The sequence below is a fragment of the Palaemon carinicauda genome, chromosome 6 (genome assembly GCF_036898095.1).
Source record: "Palaemon carinicauda isolate YSFRI2023 chromosome 6, ASM3689809v2, whole genome shotgun sequence".
NCBI classification, from domain to species: Eukaryota; Metazoa; Arthropoda; class Malacostraca; order Decapoda; family Palaemonidae; genus Palaemon; species Palaemon carinicauda.
Genome location: NC_090730.1, coordinates 89,004,319 through 89,025,322, shown reverse-complemented (window position 1 = coordinate 89,025,322; position 21,004 = coordinate 89,004,319). Strand labels below are relative to the sequence as shown.

The window sequence follows — 21,004 nt, the reverse complement described above, 5'->3', positions numbered from 1 at the left end:
ACCAATTGGTCCAAAACCAACTCGTCCAAAGGTGTGATTAGTCTAATTACCGTTCTGGAAACACTTATAGTTATATATATAGTTTGTGCCAAATTGCCTTACAACAGTCATGCTTATATTCTAACTACCGCTTCATCTAACCGATAGTTTGTACCAAATTGCTTTTTTACTTTTTCTGGAAATAGTCATAATCATGTTCGATATTTACTATTACAACATTTTTAAGTATTCGTTTTTATTATATTCGAGATTTATTTACACAAAACTTTAGAATATTCGCTTTTATAAAATGTAATATTTACAAAACATTAGTGCATTCACCTAATCCAATCTTATGGAGTCTCCTGTGTGTGAAATTGTTCTTTCCGAGTGAGTAAAGGAAAAGCTTGCTGTAAATGGCTATTTGTTTATACTGCTCGCAAAATGTATACAATTCATTCGTCCGTTTGACCCCATAAGAGGGGGCAGTGTTGCCATTGGTATATGTGGACTGTCACGAAAAAAGCGCGCAATGCTACATTCAGTTATTCCGTTATCAACAAGATTATGGCTGCAGAAAACGAAACGTACCTTCTTCTGAAACTATAATCAATGACTTCAAAATTATTGTTATAAATGCAATTAAATCCGAAATGCCTGGAACAGCTAACGTGGGTTGCTTTTTTTTCCTTTAGGGACAAAGCATCAATAGAAAAATAATTCCATCTGGTTTCAAAACCTTGTATGGTACTGATGAAATCACCTCTCCCTTTTCCACCTACTTAAGGTCAGCACATGACAGAATAGAACTTGGTATTCCAAGGACACAAAAGATAGTCGAATTAAGGCATCGATAGTTAGAGGTATTACTAGGTTCTGCTCCTATTGAAATACTCAAGCTAATTAGCGAACTTAAAAAGGAACAAAAGAATGTAGAAAAGCAAACTGAATGCATTATCCGGGGAGGAGGGAACATCAAACTTTGAAAAAAAAAAAGAAAAAAAAAGTGATGTTAAGTAAGTATCTTATCTTATTTTAACGCCAGACACAATAATGACTTTAAATTTTCTGTAAGTTCTGGCAAATAATTTAAAATTTTTATCCCGAAATAATATAAATATATTGCTTACTTACAACTTTTATTTTCTTTTTTAAATATGTATTTCTTTGTAATAAAGCACTTACATTCACATTTAATTGAGTAAAAGTTTTTTTCATTTTAACTATAAGCACTGCTTATCGTGTTCAGTTTTTATTTCATTTTGTATTTCATATATATATATATATATATATATATATATATATATATATATATATATATTATATATATATATATATATATATATAATGTGTGTGCGTGTGTGTAATAAGTACTTGATCAAGTACAAATTTCTAATTTGAGTTTTCGTGTTTTATCTTTGTCTTTACATCAATTTTAGACTAATCGACATTAGACCAATAGGTCTATTGGACTAATCAGTTTTGGACAAGCAGAATGACCGTAACCAGAGAGAGGTATCCAAAGTAGTACTGTCTGGCCAGTCAAAGGACCCAATAACTCTCTAGCGGTGGTATCTCAACGGGTGGCTGGTGCCCTGGCCAACCTGCTACCTAGCAATTGATTTAACAATAGATGGTGGAGATTTCATACTAGTAAAACTCGCTGAACTTTACACGAAATATCTGCAAGATTGCTCTATACCTACAGCCTGGAAAAAAAATTACCATTAAACTAATAGACAAAGAGACACAAAAGACTTGAAAATTACCACCCAATAAATTTACTCTCACTAATTTATAAAAAATCTACAAAAATCATATTAGACCGAATAAAAAGAAAGCTAGACTGTAATCAATCAGGAGAACAGGAAGGCTTTAAATGGGGGTATTCAACTGACCAAATACATGTAATTATCCAGCTAATGGAAAAATCAACGAAGTATGACAAACCCCTATGTATTGCATTTAGAGACTAAGAGAAAGCTTTCGATTCTTTAAAAATTTCAGCAGTAATGAAAGCCCTTCAAAGAAAAAGAATAGATGAATTTTAATTTGGAACAGGAAGATATCTGTACGGAAAATACAGCAATCCTAAAACTACATAAAGATAGTGAGAAAATTCCGATTGAGAAGAGTTAGACAGGGAGACCCTATCTCTCCTAAAATAACTTACAGCAAGCCTAAAAAAATTTACAAAAATTTAGATTGGAAACATGTAGAAATTAACACTAATGGAGAATACCTTAACAACTTAAGATTTTCAGATGACACAGTTCTGCTCAGTGAATCATGGGAAGAATTGCAAAAGAGGATAGAAGATTTGAATAGAGAAAGTAGAAACGTTGGACTGAAAATGTATACGAGTAAAATTTAGATTATTTCAAAAGAAAATGAAGAGACAGCAAATAAGGGTTATGGACAAACCTGTAGGTATTGTTAATGAATGTACATACTTAGAACAGATAGTAAACGTTTCTCAAGGACATGCGACAGAAATTAAAAGAAGTGTAAGAATAAAATGGAGAGCTTTTGGGGAAAAAATGAAAAGTAAAATGCTACTTACTCTAAAAAGAAAAGTATTTAATCAGATGGTTCTACCAGTATTAACTTATGCATCAGAAATTTGGAGCCTTACTAAAGCCAGTAGAGGATACTCTAACATGTAAGGAAAAGAAATGGGCATGGGAAAGATATATAATGATGCCTAATGCTCTAATTTTCACCATTAGCTTTCCATGAGGAACTTTGTCAAAAGTCTTTTGAAAGTCTATGTATACGATGGTCTTTTCCCTGACTTGTGAAAAAATTCCAAAAGATATGTCACACATGATCTCTTTTGTCTAAATCCATTTTGGCAGTCTATCAGAAGATTGTTTTTCTCTATAGGGTCTACTTTTAAATCTACTATAATCGATTAAAAAAAATTTGCAAGGCACTGAAGTTGGACACACAGGTCTGTAGTTGCCAGGTTCTTCTTTTGGTCCCTTCTTGTAGATTGGAGGAACATTGCCTAGTTTCCATCCTTGTGGTGCCTTTCATTTGTTGGCTGTCTTTCGGAACATCTTCTATTTCTATAATCTCTCTTGAATGAATATCATCTGGATCTGGTGCCTTAGACTTAATAAGTTGTTTTATTTTACTTTTGACACCATCCACTGTAAAGGTGATTCTATTAAATGGCTTTGACCCTTCCTATCTGATAGCTGCTTCGAGGAGGGTTAGTGAATAGAGTTGTGAAATATTCATTCATCAGCTCGGCTTTTTCCAAATCATTTATTATAAGATTACTCTCCGAGTCTCTTAATGGGCTAATGTTGTTTCTGATTGGTTTTCTGCTGTTTATATATGCAAAAAAATCTTTTGGGTTTTCTTTACTTAATGACACCACTATTTTCTCTTCATTAATCTTGGCCTTTTTAACTAGTTTATCTACTTTTCGGCTCAACTTCTTGTGCTCAGAAAATTCGTATTGCATTGGCTATTTCTCTGTTTTATCACTTAGGTAGTAAAGTTCCATTTGGTAATATTTTCTATGCACTATACATTTAGCCCTTTTTCTTTATATATTTCTACAAAGGAGTCCCACTGAGTATCTATGTTCCCTGTTTCGTCGTATTCTAAATTCTTGGTGTATCCCTTCAATTTTATCCAGATACTACGTCTGTAGTCTGGTATTTTTATTATTTTTCCTTTTCCTTTTAGATGAGGAATATTTACCTGAAACCTAACTATTTTGTGTTCATTTTGACAATATTTTTGCCTACTGAAACGCTGGATACTAAATTTTCTTCTGTTGTTAGCACATTATCTAGTATGTTGTTTCCCACAGTTGGTTTATCAACCAACTGATGGAGGTATTCATTGTTGACAAATTCTAATAGACTATGTCCCTCTGTGTTTGATGTAAAATTCATAGTGTCCCAATTCCCTACTGCATAAAAGGCTCCCATTAAGACAGCTAGCTCATTGTTAACTTCTTGTCCAAGTTGTCTATAACTGCTCTTCGTACTGTTCTTGTGTTTGACGTGGTGGTCTGTATATTGCTAGTATGGACATGTTTTTTCCTAAGGTGTTAATATTTGCATCTGTCACTTCACATTCGGTAATTTAATTTCTAAGGTGATTTTTAACATAGAGCATTACCCCATTGAATTTTTTTTTTGGGGGGGATAAGATTTTTTTTGGGGGGATAAGATCCTTTTTGAAAAGCTTGAAACCTATGATTTCGTATTCTCCAATAAAATCCTCTGTTTTTTTCTTGAATCCAGGTATTGGTAATGATTATTGCATCTAGTTTCTCACTAGCTATCATTGCCTTGAAGTTTTCCATTTTGTTTCTAACTGACTGAGCACTGAATTGTACCACTGAAGAAATTTTTTATCTTTATTCTCTTCCTCTGCGGCTTTGCTAGTTTCCCTGATTTACTAGTATTCTAGTTTTACCTTTATCTGCATTATCCAAGTTAGCTGCCACATTTCCTGTATTTATTGTTGGAGAATTTTCTAAGAGTCTAGTTTGTTCTTGGTCTACTATGTTCAAGTAATTGTACAGGCTGAGATTAAGTTGGTATACTCTCTTGCCTTCTTCATTTAAGTGCATTCGTCTCTTTTGCGTAATTTTCTCTTGCCGTAGAAAGTGTCCCAAAGATCTATAAATCTAACTTTCTTTTTAAGGCATGTGGACTTAAGCCTTTCGTTTATCCCTATCGCCTTATTAAGGGTGAAGCGGCTGACATTGAGTCCTGGGAGAATACCTATAACTATAGCAATATTGGTCTTATTTGTAGCCGGTTCAACAGTTTTTTTTTTTTCAAGCTGTTTAACCAAAGGTTCTGTTTGGCAGGCAGTGTCCTATCTTAGGAATAGGTCGTCTCCAGTTGCCTGAGCAATAATAGTGGTCTACTCGTTCTCAGTTGTTGTTTTACTAACTAATTCTTCTATCTTTTATGCCTTGGCACCTGGATAGAACTTGGCCTTTCTCCTCGTCTTCAGGTCGAAGTGCTCCTCTTGGTCCTTTACCATAGAGTCTCTAATTAACAACGTCTAGTTCTTCTTCCTCTGCTAGTGGAGGAGTGATCTGTTTTGGTGTTAGAGTTACATTTCTAGGCTGTTGTTTATTCTTCTTGGCCTTAGCTACCCTTCCTCTAGTGGGTTTCATAAACTCTATGCTTTTGTTGGGTATTTCCTCTCTAGGTTCTGTCCTTCATTTTACCTTATTTTAGTATTTCTTGGATACTAATCCCATTTTATCCCACATCATCTATGACTTATTTATTACTTATTTTCAACTGTTGGAACTTGGACATGATCTCTATCAATTGTTTTCTTAGTCTTGGTTTTCGTTTTGTAATTTTTCTATTCCCTCTTCCCGCTAACATAACAGCCATACACTATTACGGTGCAGGTGTGCAGAGCACCCTTCTTTGAAGACTACGCACTATTTGTTCATTCGGCATTTTGCACATTTGTGCTCTAATTTCAGGTTCTCACTCATTTTTAATTTCTCTGTGGTATTATCTAATGCCTATCTATTTGGAAAGCTCAGCTAATAACTTCTATAATAACTAGCTATGTGACCACTAGTGTAAAAGAGGGGGGAGGGCTGATAGTTACCCACCTGCTGCCGCATCTGCTTAATCCTGGGTGACTTTGCATCTTTTCTGTCCCTAACCCATAAGTGCTCCCAAACGAACAGTTAAGTCTCCTTAAAGTTGGGCTGTCCCTAACGTGCCAAAACTCTTAATTGTGCAGCACGAGGCAGAAGCCTGTTTTCTCGCCAGGATTGACAGAGGAAGGCTAGCGATTATTGGGTTTTCCGGACATCCGAGAACAGTTAGACTGTTAAGTACTATTGAGTATTACCAAGAAGCAGCAACTGGGATTTTTAGTTGGCCAGGACTCCAACAAGGCACAAAAGCTATGTCAACCTCATGAGCAGTTGAGCCAGTTTCGCTAAGGGTTGGTCACAGGGAGTGATCAGCTATTACACGTTAGGAATTTGCTTTGCAGGACACTAAAAGTATGATTTCATTCTTGCATCCCCTGTCACCCTGGGATTCCTCCATTCCAGTCTCTCAAAGCCTGTGAGTTCCGAGCATTGTTTATAAAGGTTCCAAAGCCTCTGCTCTGACGAATGAGGTAGCAGTCAGCTCCTTAATGTCTATATATGTATAGGTTAGTTATACATAGCCGGTGTATCTAAATATCTCATGTTTTTTTTTTCCTTTTTTTTAATTAAGCCAGGAGAGATTGAAAGTTGAGAGTTTGGATACAGGGGTTGACAAAAGTATAAAAACAGAAATATGAAAATGTAGAAGTTATTAGTGGTCCGGCCATAGTCTGGATGCTCAGAGCTGGTCTTGGCGGCAAGGTTAAACCTACCGTGTTGAAAATAAAACCCTCCCCACCGCCATCGCCCACTCATTCATCGCATTGCGCAAGCTCTCTCACTTCAACAAAGTGCCGAGAGAGAGAGAGAGAGAGAGAGAGAGAGAGAGAGAGAGAGAGACTAATTTTCACGTTTCAACTGCAGAATCCTGCATCAACTATTTGATTTGTGACTCTCTCTCTCTCTCTCTCTCTCTCTCTCTCTCTCTCTCTCTCTCTCTCTTCATTGGAGAAGCTTATGTTTCTTCAGCTGTTCACATTTTGTGATGTCTCAAGGATTTTACTATAGTACTCTAATGAAACCTTTTAACTTTAACACCCAAATATATGTATGCATATCTGTATGTCTGTTTACAAAGTAATTGGAAAATTGTAAATTAATTTTTATTGTTTTTACCACTTTTTAAATGACCTAATAAAACGTAATTTTCCGTTATTACGTTGCAACACATTGTCATACTAGTTTGGAAAATGAGCAGACGTTCTCATCATTATGAAAAACGCGTCTTACGAAGATTACAGCATAAAAAAACTATCATAAAATACATAAAACGAATGATCGATGTTTAACAGTATTATATAATACCTTCAGTTCTCCACCCTCAACCGCCGGGTAGAAGAAACTCTAGGGGGAAAAGCAGCCATTGCAAGCTTCTTTCCCACTAGGCTTTCAACTAGTCTCTGTCGCCACTCTCCTCTACAGTTTAAAGAATGAAATGATTTCTGCCAGGCAGAAAATCTAACCATGAAGTTTATTTCCAGAAAAATATGTCTCTTACCCTCTCCTATTTTACATTACCCGAGGTATGGACGCGCTAGGAACACAGTAAACATTACTTCCAACTGGCGACGAACCAATGATACCCAAATTATCTATTGTCATAAAACCAAAACATGGCGAATAAGTGGACAGTGTTAGCAGACTCATTTTGTAAATAAAATCTTTTTACCATAAAAGGAGGCTACACTTTAAAAGCTAACGAGGTAATTGATTAGGTAATCCATCGAGCAAGTAAACTGAAAAGTAGCTTAATCTTGCAGCGACACTGGGAAGTTTACTCTAAACTGAAACTAGGTTATGAAAAACAACGGCTAACTAAAGTTCAACAAGTGAATAACATTATCCAAAATATACATATGTCCACTAATTATGAAATATTTATTAATAAACAAAAACTGCCCTACGTCAAACATGAACTGTTTTACTGGAATCAATGAAAGTATTAACCTCATCACAACAAAAGAGATCATAACAAACAGCTTCCTTCATTCGCAACACTTGATCTTGAGGATGATTACATAGCCTCCTTTTCGTTTAGTAACTTATCAACGAATTGCAATTTATATGAACAACAAAATAACACGATTCTTATCCATCAACGTTAAACTATACAATAACCAAAGCGACCAAAAACAAATATTTCAGTCGTTCTAATGATGAGCCAGATCATCTGGCTAGTATAACTAGAAGTCCCACGTAGTTGAGAATGTCAAGCAGCTGATTCTTATTCTGTAACATCACAATCTTCACTTTGAAAAATGGAACAACAAACATCTCGTAACACAGAATATCTTTTAATTAAGTGACATCATATCATGATACATGACACAATTCATACCGTACAAATTTCTGGAATGTACTTTAATTTTCTTAATTACGTCTAAAAATTAATTCTTAACATTCCGGACAAGAATCACTTGAGAGGCTTCTCAAATGTCTAAAAACGTACAAATTATTATAAATTATATGCTATTTTTTATTCAAGATTGGGTGGCATTCAAACGCTAAAACCTTCCTGTTCTAAGCAAGACATTAGGGATGAGGTTTACTATATCAAGACTTTTAACCTATACAAAAGCTGAATCAGGTACCAATCGTCAGAATGTTGGGATGGCTACACGGACACCATGAACACGAACATATTGTTTTAACAAGAAACTATGATATATATACAATATATATATATATATATATATATATATGTATATTATATATATATATATATATGTATATATATATATATATATATGTGTGTGTGTGTGTGTGTGTGTGTTCGACAAAGAGAGAGTAAGTAATATATGAAATATTATATAATTTGTTTCCACATAGGAATATCAAAAGGGGAAGTGGATATAAAACCAAAACTTATAACAGATGATGGAGAGAGAGAGAGAGAGAGAGAGAGAGAGAGAGAGAGAGAGTTAATGATAATAAGGGCAAAATGTGTAATTTGTATCCTGCTGGAAATATCGAAAGTGGAACTGGAAATAAAACCAAAAATGCTAAGAAATATGTGAAGAGAGAGAGAGAGAGAGAGAGAGAGAGAGAGAGAGAGAGAGAGAGGATTATAATAATAAAAGCAAAATCATGTAATTTGGGTCCTGCAGGGAATATCGAAAGTGGAACTGGATATGAAACAAGAAATCGTAACAGATGAGAGAGAGAGAGAGAGAGAGAGAGAGAGAGAGAGAGAGAGAGAGAGAGAGATGTTTATAATAATAAAAGCAAAATTATGTAATTTGTGCCCTGGTGGGAAGCTCATAAGTGGAACTGAATATAAAACAAGAAATCGTAACAGATGAGAGAGAGAGAGAGAGAGAGAGAGAGAGAGAGAGAGAGGTTTATAATAATAAAAGCAAAATTATGTAATTTGTGCCCTGGTGGGAAGCTCATAAGTGGAACTGAATATAAAACAAGAAATCGTAACAGATGAGAGAGAGAGAGAGAGAGAGAGAGAGAGAGAGAGAGAGATGTTTATAATAATAAAAGCAAAATTATGTAATTTGTGCCCTGGTGGGAAGCTCATAAGTGGAACTGAATATAAAACAAGAAATCGTAACAGATGAGAAAGAAAGAGAGAGAGAGAGAGAGAGAGAGAGAGAGAGAGAGAGAGGGGTTTATAATAATAAAAGCAAAATTATGTAATTTGTGCCCTGGTGGGAAGCTCATAAGTGGAACTGAATATAAAACAAGAAATCGTAACAGATGAGAGAGAGAGAGAGAGAGAGAGAGAGAGAGAGAATGTTTATAATAATAAAAGCAAAATTATGTAATTTGTGCCCTGGTGGGAAGCTCATAAGTGGAACTGAATATAAAACAAGAAATCGTAACAGATGAGAGAGAGAGAGAGAGAGGAGAGAGAGAGAGAGAGAGGTTTATAATAATAAAAGCAAAATTATGTAATTTGTGCCCTGGTGGGAAGCTCATAAGTGGAACTGAATATAAAACAAGAAATCGTAACAGATGAGAGAGAGAGAGAGAGAGGAGAGAGAGAGAGAGAGACGGGGGGGGGGTTATAATAATACAAGCAAAATTATGTAATTTGTATCTTACTTGGAATATCGAAAGTAGAACCGGAAATAAGAGCAAAGCTCTTAACATATATAAGAGAGAGAGAGAGAGAGAGAGAGAGAGAGAGAGAGAGAGAGAAGTTTATAATAATAAAAGCAAAATTATATAATTTGTGATCTGCTGGGAATATCGAAAGTGGAACTGGAAATAAAACAAGAAATCGTAACAGATGAGAGAGAGAGAGAGAGAGAGAGAGAGAGAGAGAGAGAGATGTTTATAATAATAAAAGCAAAATTATATAATTTGTGCCCTGGTGGGAAGCTCATAAGTGGAACTGAATATAAAACAAGAAATCGTAACAGATGAGAGAGAGAGAGAGAGAGAGAGAGAGAGAGAGAGACGGGGGGGGGTTATAATAATACAAGCAAAATTATGTAATTTGTATCTTACTTGGAATATCGAAAGTAGAACCGGAAATAAGAGCAAAGCTCTTAACATATATAGAGAGAGAGAGAGAGAGAGAGAGAGAGAGAGAGAGAGAGAAAGTTTATAATAATAAAAGCAAAATTATATAATTTGTGATCTGCTGGGAATATCGAAAGTGGAACTGGAAATAAAACAAGAAATCGTAACAGATGAGAGAGAGAGAGAGAGAGAGAGAGAGAGAGAGAGAGATGTTTATAATAATAAAAGCAAAATTATGTAATTTGTGCCCTGGTGGGAAGCTCATAAGTGGAACTGAATATAAAACAAGAAATCGTAACAGATGAGAGAGAGAGAGAGAGAGAGAGAGAGAGAGAGAGAGGTTTATAATAATAAAAGCAAAATTATGTAATTTGTGACCTGCTGGGAATATCGAAAGTGGAACTGGAAATAAAACAAGAAATCGTAACAGATGAGAGAGAGAGAGAGAGAGAGAGAGAGAGAGAGAGAGAGAAATGCTACGCACATGGAGTGGTATAGGGCCGCGCTGGTGAAAAATCAATGTTACTCCCGGCGTGGATTGTATCACGTGGCCAATGGCTGGTGTGTAGCCTTGTGGTGGCGCGGATAGTGCTGCTGCTGCTGCTATTGCTTCCTAACCAGGAAAAGCAGCAGAAATAACTTTCTCTGAAATTCCAAAAAATAACAGACAGGGAGGTTTCCGAAGCCTACAGCTCTTGGAAATGGCTATTAAGCTAAAGATCAAGGCACTCAAAACCCAGCTGTATTTTTTCTTCTTTTCAACCGTTCTCAGATATTTTTTTATTGCGCAGTTTCCCCTCTTCTCCACCACTGCTGCCACCTCCTCCTCCCTTCCTCACTACCTCCTCCTCCACAGGAATAGTACAATACCTCTCTCTCTCACTCTCTCTCTCTCTCTCTCTCTCTCTCTCTCTCTCTCTCCTTGTGATGCTTATTCCTCCAGCTTTCCTTTGAGCTTATTTAAAGACTTCAATTATCAACACGCTCCCATTCTCTCCGTCTTAGAAATTGGCACTGCACCTGAAATTCCCAAGAAAATCCTACACACTATGAAGAGAAGAAGAATACGACCCAAAGAGCACATTATTAAACAGCTGGTGTCAACAACTGAACAATAAATGGATAAAATGCTCATATCATTTCAGTTAGGAATATGATGACATTATTACATGTTCTAACAATATCCCAAACTTAACAGTTGCACAGAAAGTTATATAAACCGCAGTTATCTTCAAAGCAGATTTCTCAGAGACCAACGAAACCAAGCATCCCTTAGGTGAACACTAGAAGCTAGCTTGAACTGGTGAACAGCATCTACTAAATTCCAACGCACTCCTGGCTTATTTCCCCCTTCATGATCTAAAATTTCACCCTTCTTCGGCTGACAATCGATATCCTTCGCTTTTTGTTTTGCTTACCACGGCCACCCTCTGCGAAAATGCGCTTTAACCTGGTGTTCATCTTCAAAAAGACGTTCTGTCCAAACGCTTAAAGCACTCTTATAACATCGATACCTTCTGAAGGAGGAGCTGGCTTATGGTGAAGAGGAGAGGGCACAGTCTGAACTACATCACCTTTTTAATGTAAGCCTTCCCTCACATGATTGGCACCCCTTATTGGATTCTGTAGTATGCAGGAGAATGGACTCAACATCATTTCATGTTATGAACGCCCGTATTTCAAATTTACGACGTAGACAGCTTCCAACAATACAAACTGCAATATTCGCATCCTACATGTAACTCATTGGCCGCAATTGCACAATGTTTCTAAGTTGCTGAGTAATGTTTTTTTTTTCCATCTTTTAATCTGATTAATGAAATCCCCAGCACATGCACCAAAAAAAGAGATTAACATGTCAATAAAAACTATTCACTTTATATAGATATTTACGCTCACCACTATATTAGAGAGAGAGAGAGAGAGAGAGAGAGAGAGAGAGAGAGAGAGGGGGGAGGGGGGGGGTTCTTTCTCAATAAAGTAGGCTTAAAATCACCGAAAGAAAATTCTACATAACTAAAACTAGCGTCAAGAAGTTTTGCATATTGAAGACATTACACCTTTATCTAACAGTCCTCATTGATCAGAAAAGAGAAGAACCTCATAACAAATACCATAACAGTTTAAACTAACTTTGGAGGTTTCCCTATCTACAAAAATGTCTCGGAAGTTTATGTCGATTATGTGTTTGGTGGCTTATTCTACCAAGAGTAAGTATTTGGGAATCGTATAAATCCCAACATACCAGTTGAGCGTTAACAGCTAACGATTCTCAAAATATTATTGTTACAAACAGACTGGGTCATCTTAATTCTCGATACATTAGTTCGGAAATTTTAAGAAGACGAGCCCACAAAATCAAATTCGTCAGACACACCACCTTCGACGCTTCAGGTCACAGCTTCCAATGACTCAATTGAATGTGCCGATGTCTGCTTGGGAGACACAGCCTTAACGCCTCGTATTTCCTTACGGCCTCTTGAAAAATAAATTATATAGAAACCTCAACAAGCAACTGAAATATAGTGTAAGTTACGGAAGTTTTGTGATGTATATGACGATGTAAAAGAAAGAAAACTTGCTTACTATGAGGTAGCAATATTATTTCGGGTTGAAAAAAAGCTTGTGAATTTCGTTCATTAGTTACGAAATCTTTCATTGTCTTTATTTTTTGGTCCTTTCTGCTTTGAAAACTATTTCGAGATACACACAGCCAAAAGCAACCGAATCATCTGGGAATCTAATACTTTTCCATATAAAAGGTCTCTTAAGCTAATGTTATACCCAGGAAAAAAATATTACTTTTCAAGACGACGAGTAATAAACCAATGGCAACAAGCAATAATACATAAAACCGGCAAGTTCATAATGTAAACAAAGTTAAAAAAAAGTGTTAAAGAGAAATTTCAATTACAAAGAAGACACTTGTATATACTGTACATACATACACAGTAGATATATGTATATTTATATATATGTGTGATATATATATATATATATATATATATGAGAGAGAGAGAGAGAGAGAGAGAGAGAGAGAGAGGCTGGCTTTTGAAAGTGTTAATTTTCGGAGGTGTTTGCCATTTGCAATTCTATCTCCTAATTATACCATCCCAATCGACTAACTGCCGGGTACTTAGTTCATTTCTTTGGTCAACAAAAAGCTAAAGAATTTTCCAGAACCATGCATTAATGGTTTACCCGACCCGACAACCCAAACAGGGCCTCCATCTCGGGTTCTGGATGGTGATTCAAGGCCAGAACCACTTCATTTGACACATACCCTCAAGACTAATTATGGGATTATGTCAATAACTTCTAAATGTCATCCATTAGTTTGTAATTCAATGCCTTGGATTGTGTTTTAATTTCAATATTCATCTACTTTCAGTTCAAAATATTCTTGAACTAAATCATTTACTTACAGAACATAAACTCACTTCAAACGTCAACCAGGTCCATTCAAACTAGACTTTAATTTTCCCAAAAACACTTAGCTAAATGTAATAAAAATCTGTTTTCACAAGATTTAAAATATGATTATATAAAATGTTCCAGTAAATATAGGGGAAAATATTTTCATATACTAAGGAAAAACAGAAAAAATGTACTTTCACATCTAATCGATCTTTTAATTTCTCTTGGAGATTATCGCAAGTCGGGTTTGCTTGTGTTAGTTGCTGTTGAAGTTATCTTTATCATTATTATTTACTCCTTAATGTTAAAGAAGCATATCATGTATTCATAGGAAATATACCAACCGGCTATGGACTTGACTAGTACGCTTCCCGAACATGAAATGCCAAATTTTGAAATGAGTTATTAGACACGAATAAACAATTAGTAAAATCCAGCGATTTAAATAAAACACAATACGAATAACTCAAAGGAAAGTGGTACTGACTTATCTTCGAGCAAAGATAGTGAAAATACTATGTCCCCTGGTTAAGACCACCAAACGTATTATCCTAAAATAACATACAACGGGACAAACGCTCCAATTGATGAGGCATAGCATAACTGGATGGAGAGATTTCGAGACATTGCGATGGACAGACGATAGATACTTAACCAACTTCGTAGAAGTTGTAAATGAACCAACGAACGATGGGAAACAAAATGTATATTTACTTTCTGCAGGAACAAAATGGCATAACTTCAATATCTGCATATCGCTAAAAATGCACATTACACAAATTATATGATCTCTATTTGATAGCAGTACAGTACCTTGGGAGAGGAAGATATAAAAGCAAGCTATGGTTTAATTGTGTAACATCTTTTGTACTCTAAAATACTGTTCAATCAATGTTTATCAAATTCAATATTCGCCAGGACAGAAGACGCCAGAAACTCAACTTTTTAGGCATGCACTTCAAGAAATATTAATTATGTGCTAAAATAAGTTAGTGAAATATTGTGTATAACCACCGCAGAGTTTTTCAGTGAATTTTGGGGTTATATTTTCTCATATCACGTTAACAAATAATGCACACGTGATAGTGAAACACGAACGTGCTTGCATGTGAATTCCTATGAAGGTACATATATAAGAATGGATACATAATCTGAATACATCTTTGTCTCGTAGATAAGCATTAGTATGAAATGAAATATATTACTTTTACCATTACATACTGCACGTATGAATGGATCAAAGTTTCCTCTATACATCATTATCTTTGTAAGTCTTGTAAAGACGATTGCAACCGATGCTACGTAGGGACGAAAACAGGGCAGGACGACGTCAGTCAACCAGCAAAGTCTCTTTACTGATTTCTATTATTTACAACCGAGGGTTACGCACTGGCCTGCGTTCAACCAAAGCACCTTCCATAAAGGTGTTGCAAAGTTAACAAGATCAGACAACCCTGTCACTTGACGGGATCAGAGTTTTGATTTTATTCACTAATACACCAATAATATACAGTATATATATATATATATATATATATATATATATATATATATATATATATATATATATATATATATATATATATATATATATATAAAGACTAACGAATTACGTAAATTCCTGAGCTCCAAAACCCATCTGCTTTAGATTACAGAATCTGATATACAAGAGAAATACCTCTGAGCTCTGAGAATAAGACACAACTTCCAGACAATAATATATATGAACATTGACTATCTAGAAGGTCTCTTTACTTTACACTTAAAACAAAAATTGGTGATTACTTTATTTTTAACGGGAACTATTCTTAAATCAACTTAGTTCGGTTCTTAGTCATGGGATACGAGCAAAGCACTGAGCAAAGTATTGGTGATCGAAATAATACACACTTTACAAAATTGAATATATTCTATTATAAATTAACAATTCAAAATTAACACCAAAATTAAATCACTCGAAGTATTAAACCTGAACTATACCTCAGACTAACAAAAAAAGAAAGACACTAAAAAATATATACAATCACTTGTTTCACTAGAAATTAATTTATAAAAATACTGAATTTTGACAATTAATGAAAAAGTTGACACTTTAACACTATAGAAAATAAATCAAATTTACACTTACATATACTTAACTGTTACTCTTATGTCCTTAGGCTCACAAAAAGTTAACGAACACTTAAGCAAAAGTAAATACATTTCACTGTTTAACCTAATTACACATGGTCAGTTACAAATAAATTTTACTATATAAAATGTACTTACATTAACATACTTCACTTTTAAATTAATAGCACAATAATATCACCAATGTTTGATTCAACACTATACAGGGTATATGTTGGAAAGAAATCACTATTCACGTTTGAGCGGAGTTATGTAGTGGCTGGAGAGGAGGCTGGCTCTTTCAAAGGGATAGGCTGGATCTCTTCTGCTTCCTGTGCATTACTAGGTCCTTATATATTGACTTAATTCAAATTAGTGACTTCTAGTAAATCATTCTCGATGCGTGGGGGCATGGCTCTAGCAGCATAAGGTTGCCAACTTAGCAATTTGAAGAAGGGGTACTACCATTGCTTGTGAGGGAACTCTCTCAGCTAACTCAGCCCACCCCACCTCCTCTCATAACATTAGAAAAAAAAAAGATACTAATTTTTAGTCTAGAATTTTCATGCCTCTTCCAACCATGTGGAAACATGATGCAATCCCGAGCGTGTGTGTCATGCAGAATATCTTTTAACAAGATCACATAAGACTTCGTAACAAAACTATGCGAAAGGAAAATTTAATTCTTTAAAATAACATAAATTTACATATACAGAACTGAATGATAATACAATTAGGGGAATGACGACAGTCTTATGTAATTTACATACATTACTTAATCCTACATGAGTGGAACTCACCTTATGAGCTGGCTATACATCTCTTAAATACACAAATAAAATATGCGAATAAAATATTTTACTTTCATGAAGACTAGCTCTGTAAGAATATATACATACATATATATATATATATATATATATATATATATATATATATATATACACACAGAACAACTACTCTAAGCTACATGAAGGAATGGAAGCATGTAAAAATTTGTATTAGAATCCGCACAAGAAATAGGTAGAAGAGGTTCTAAACAAGAGAGGGGAATATTATCTGAGAAACCCCAAAAGCCTAATAAAGATAAGATTTGAAATGAGAGTAAAATCCATGAGATGAAATAGAATTAGCAATCTATCAAAAACTATAAACAAACTGAACCCTTCAATAATAATGTTAAATAAAAGTTGAATACATTATTCATCATATAGATTATATAAACATTTTAAAAGTACAAGCATTGTTACAAGCATTCATGCCACTTTCAACCACTAGCAATTCGTATAAACTAGTACCATTAAAAAAAAAAAACTCATGTAATAAAAGAAAAAAATCCTTTTAACTAATTTTTTTGAGCACGGATACTGCAATGTTTTGTTGTAATCAAAGGTGAGCCTGGAAGGCCATTCTCTTCTCCGATGAGACAAAACTCTCCAACACATTTTACATCCATGTTCATTATTATGAGAAATAGGACCGTTTGTTGTCAGAAGTGACAATTGATTCGAATAATCACAGATAAAAAGATATCCGTAACGGCTAGAATTAAAATCAACCCGATAGGAAATTACACACGCGTTCACCTCGATTCGGGTGACAAACAACAGTTTTGGAATCCTGTGTAACCTTGAGGTGAAGAAGATATTTTGGGAGATACGAATGCGGTGTTGTTAAAACGCTTTGAATGAGACCCCATCTGCTCTTCAAGTGATAATCTCTGATCCTCTATTTTTTTTTTAACCTGCTTCTAGGCAACATAAGAGATCAAAGGAAGGCCCACAGGCCTGAATAGCTCACCGCTTCCAACTGATTACGTTAGAGACTTATTACCTCCAGGTCAAACTCAACAACGTACAGCTAGCAGGCACACCAAAGACATAAATCTTATACAGTAACCAAAACACCTAGAAGGCATTATTCTTTTTGATACCATGTCCAAATACGGACACGCACGCGATCACACACACATCTACTATATATATATATATATATATATATATATATATATATATATATATATATATATATATATATATATATATATATATATAGTGTGTGTGTGTGTGTGTGTGTACGCACGCGCGCACGTCTGTGTTCTATATCCTGTCCGCTCGAATGCATATTTATCTACGATTTAGTCAAGCTTCAATCTGTATACCATATATTCTACATTAAAATGTTACTAGATACTATGCCTGCATCAAAACGAGGTCCATGGTATTACCGCCTTTAAAGAATCATAAGAGTGCAACCTTAACATTATTGAATGAATGAAATAGTAACAATGGAGAAAAAAACAAAACGTTCAGAGAAATTGAAACATCACCAACACAAAGTCCAGCGGAAAATATAGACATAATAAAGGAAAGAAAATCTTTTGTGAGCCAGCACACCTGGGATGACATTTGACCCTTGAAGTCAAATAAAACGCTTCCTGCCGCCCACATGCCAGTATGCATACCAAAATTCGACGGAGAAACGCAACGCACTCAAATCTTTCATCTGCTTGTAAAAAGTTCGTCAAATATCCCTCAGCATTGTTATGGGTTTCAATTGAATTACAGTATAAGTAAACAAAAAAAATGACATAATTTGGAAAAATCCATAACATCGCCTGAAATGGACGTCAAACCAAAGTTTATTTTGAGACACAATCATCAGTCACCATTGAACTGCCATTCCAACGGTTCACGTGACATAATGACGCCACGGAGAGGTCAACTTTATACCGCACGTGTTTCATACACGCTCGTACACCGTAACGGTTTTGATTTTTTTTATCTTATCACTCGCCCTTCCCCACAGCAATCACCCACGTGGGGGAAGACCGACTGATAAGATAAATGATCAAAACCGTTGCAGTGTACAAACCTGTATGAAACACGTGCGGTATAAAGTTGACCTCTCCGAGGCGTCATTATGTCACGTGAACCGTTGGAATGGCAGTTCAATGGTGACTGATGATTGTGTCTCAAAATAAACTTTGGTTTGACGTCCATTTCAGGCGATGTTATGGATTTTTTCCAAATTGTCATTTTTTTTGTTTACTTATACTGTAATTCAATTGAAACCCATAACAATGCTGAGGGATATTTGACGAACTTTTTACAAGTAGATGAAAGATTTGAGTGCGTTGCGTTTCTCTGTCGAATTTTGGTATGCATACTGGCATGTGGGCGGCAGGAAGCGTTTGCTTTTAACGGTAAGGAACAAGGAAATAAGAGTAAGTAACTCGGAGATGGAATTTAACAAAATAGGCAACACTGAAAAACACATAATGACTTGAGGCAAATCACCTTTTTTATTAATCAGTTTCTGATCGAATAATGAAGAGAAGATGGAGTAGGGAGATTTCTTTTTTATTTACACAGATAATAGGGAATAGTACTTTGAACTCAACTAGCAGGAGGGCTAATGAATGAAAAGAAATTCTAATTGCAAAGGATAGAATTCGTTTTGCACAGCAGCCAGTCAGTCAGTCCACATACAGATGATAAGCATGAAGATAGGCACTTGTTGCACTTAACTAAAACACTACAAATTTGTGAGCTTCAATTTAATTTCTCTAAAAACAACTATAAGTATTAAAAATCTTGCCAAATGTGAAAATTGAAAATAACACCTCTTAAAATCTATACACAACAAATGTGTTTCCTGACGAGTGATATTTTTCCCTCGTCAATTTCATCGGTAACACACGATCTCAAAAAATGAATGGCCACAGAAATGGAAAATTTGCCGGGAGAAAGATTTTTACACAAGGGGTGAACAAAACAGAACTTACTCTTATAAAAGAAATATTAACTATTATATAATGTCCACAAAATTATAATCTCCAACTCCGATATGTATCTATTATTATTTATAAGGAACTCAAAGCTCGTATCTCTTCCTCCATGTCACCAACATTATTCCAAAACAACAAATTTAGGAAGCCTTCATGGCCTCCCTACAACGAGGAAGTCTCCCCAACATCACTCAGTAGATATCCTCATAACGCTGTGACACAAGGGCCACCATTAATCACATCAATCTCATGAACTGTGTATAATTGAATTTAGAGAGAGAGAGAGAGAGAGAGAGAGAGAGAGAGAGAGAGAGAGAGAGAGAGAGAGAGAGAGAGAGAGAGAGAGAGCAGTACTTCAAATGAAATTTTACATAAGGTCTAAAACATGGCAGATAATGAAAATGAACTGATTCATTGTATATAAAATAAGCCAAACCAACCACCTTGGAAACCGGAATAAGTATCATGTTAAATATATATGGAATATACTACCATACTAACACTATATAGGTCTTGTTTTTATGTAACCCTATTCTGTTTTGTGTAGACAGATAGACAGACACACACATATATGGATTCACTTTTCCCATGATTATATCTGTGATTTGCATTTATTCATAGGGCAAGGGGAATGACAGTGTACATGAGGAATGAATATCCTGTGTATATTAGGACCGGGCACCCTGCTTCTCATAGGTCCTGGTATGAATGTGGATGTCATGGGATTCAAGTAAAAAAAAAGTTTGTGGTAGGTATAACAACTTTTAACAGTGTTCTATCTTTAGGAATCGATGACTATTTCTTTGTGTTCTTAGCATTATGTCCAAGATAAAAGAAGATGATAGAAAGTTTTTTTGCTCTTGTTGGTGATTTCAACGCGCACTACAGGGAGTGGTTTACATTTTTTTTCTCCTACTGATCACCATGGCTTAAGAGATTTTTGGACTTAGCCAATAAATCATGATGTGAGCAAATTATAAGTGAAGCTACTCACAGGTCTGGTAACTGCTTGGACTTCGTATACAGCAAGTAAGGTTGGTTCTTCAGTTGGGAAGTTTGATCCTGCTAAGATTTCGTTAGTAATTAAGACTGAGTAGGCTGTCCCTGATGTGTTATACTCATGTAAGTATATATATATATATATATATATATATATATAATCACAGACTGGAATGGCATTTTGAGTGATCTTTTGCATTTGGATTGGTCACATTTGTATAAAAGTGTTGACACTGTTGTTCTTTTGAATGAGAATCTGATCAACATAACAGACAAGCGCATCCCATCTCGTGTGCTAAAATACCGAGTGAAAAGCAGGATGCTATATGCCCAAGGGTTCAAACAGGGAATAATAGCCCAGTGAGAACAGAAAATAAGGAAATAAATAAACTACAAGAGAAGTGATGAAAATTAAAATGAGATGTTTTAAGAACAGTAACATTAAAAAGTTGAAAAAAAAAAAAACAGAGGAAAAAAATAAGATTTAATAGTGTGCCCGACCGTACCCTCAAATATGAGAGAAGCCTACCCCAAAACAGTGGAAGACCATGGTATAGAGTCTATGG

General features: G+C 35.3%; 1 protein-coding gene across 2 annotated transcripts in view; it reads right to left on the bottom strand.

Annotated features, from left to right (window-relative positions):
* LOC137642592 (protogenin B-like) overlaps window positions 1-21,004 on the bottom strand; it is a 315,452-nt gene that overhangs the window by 272,603 nt on the left and 21,845 nt on the right. The window lies entirely within an intron of this gene.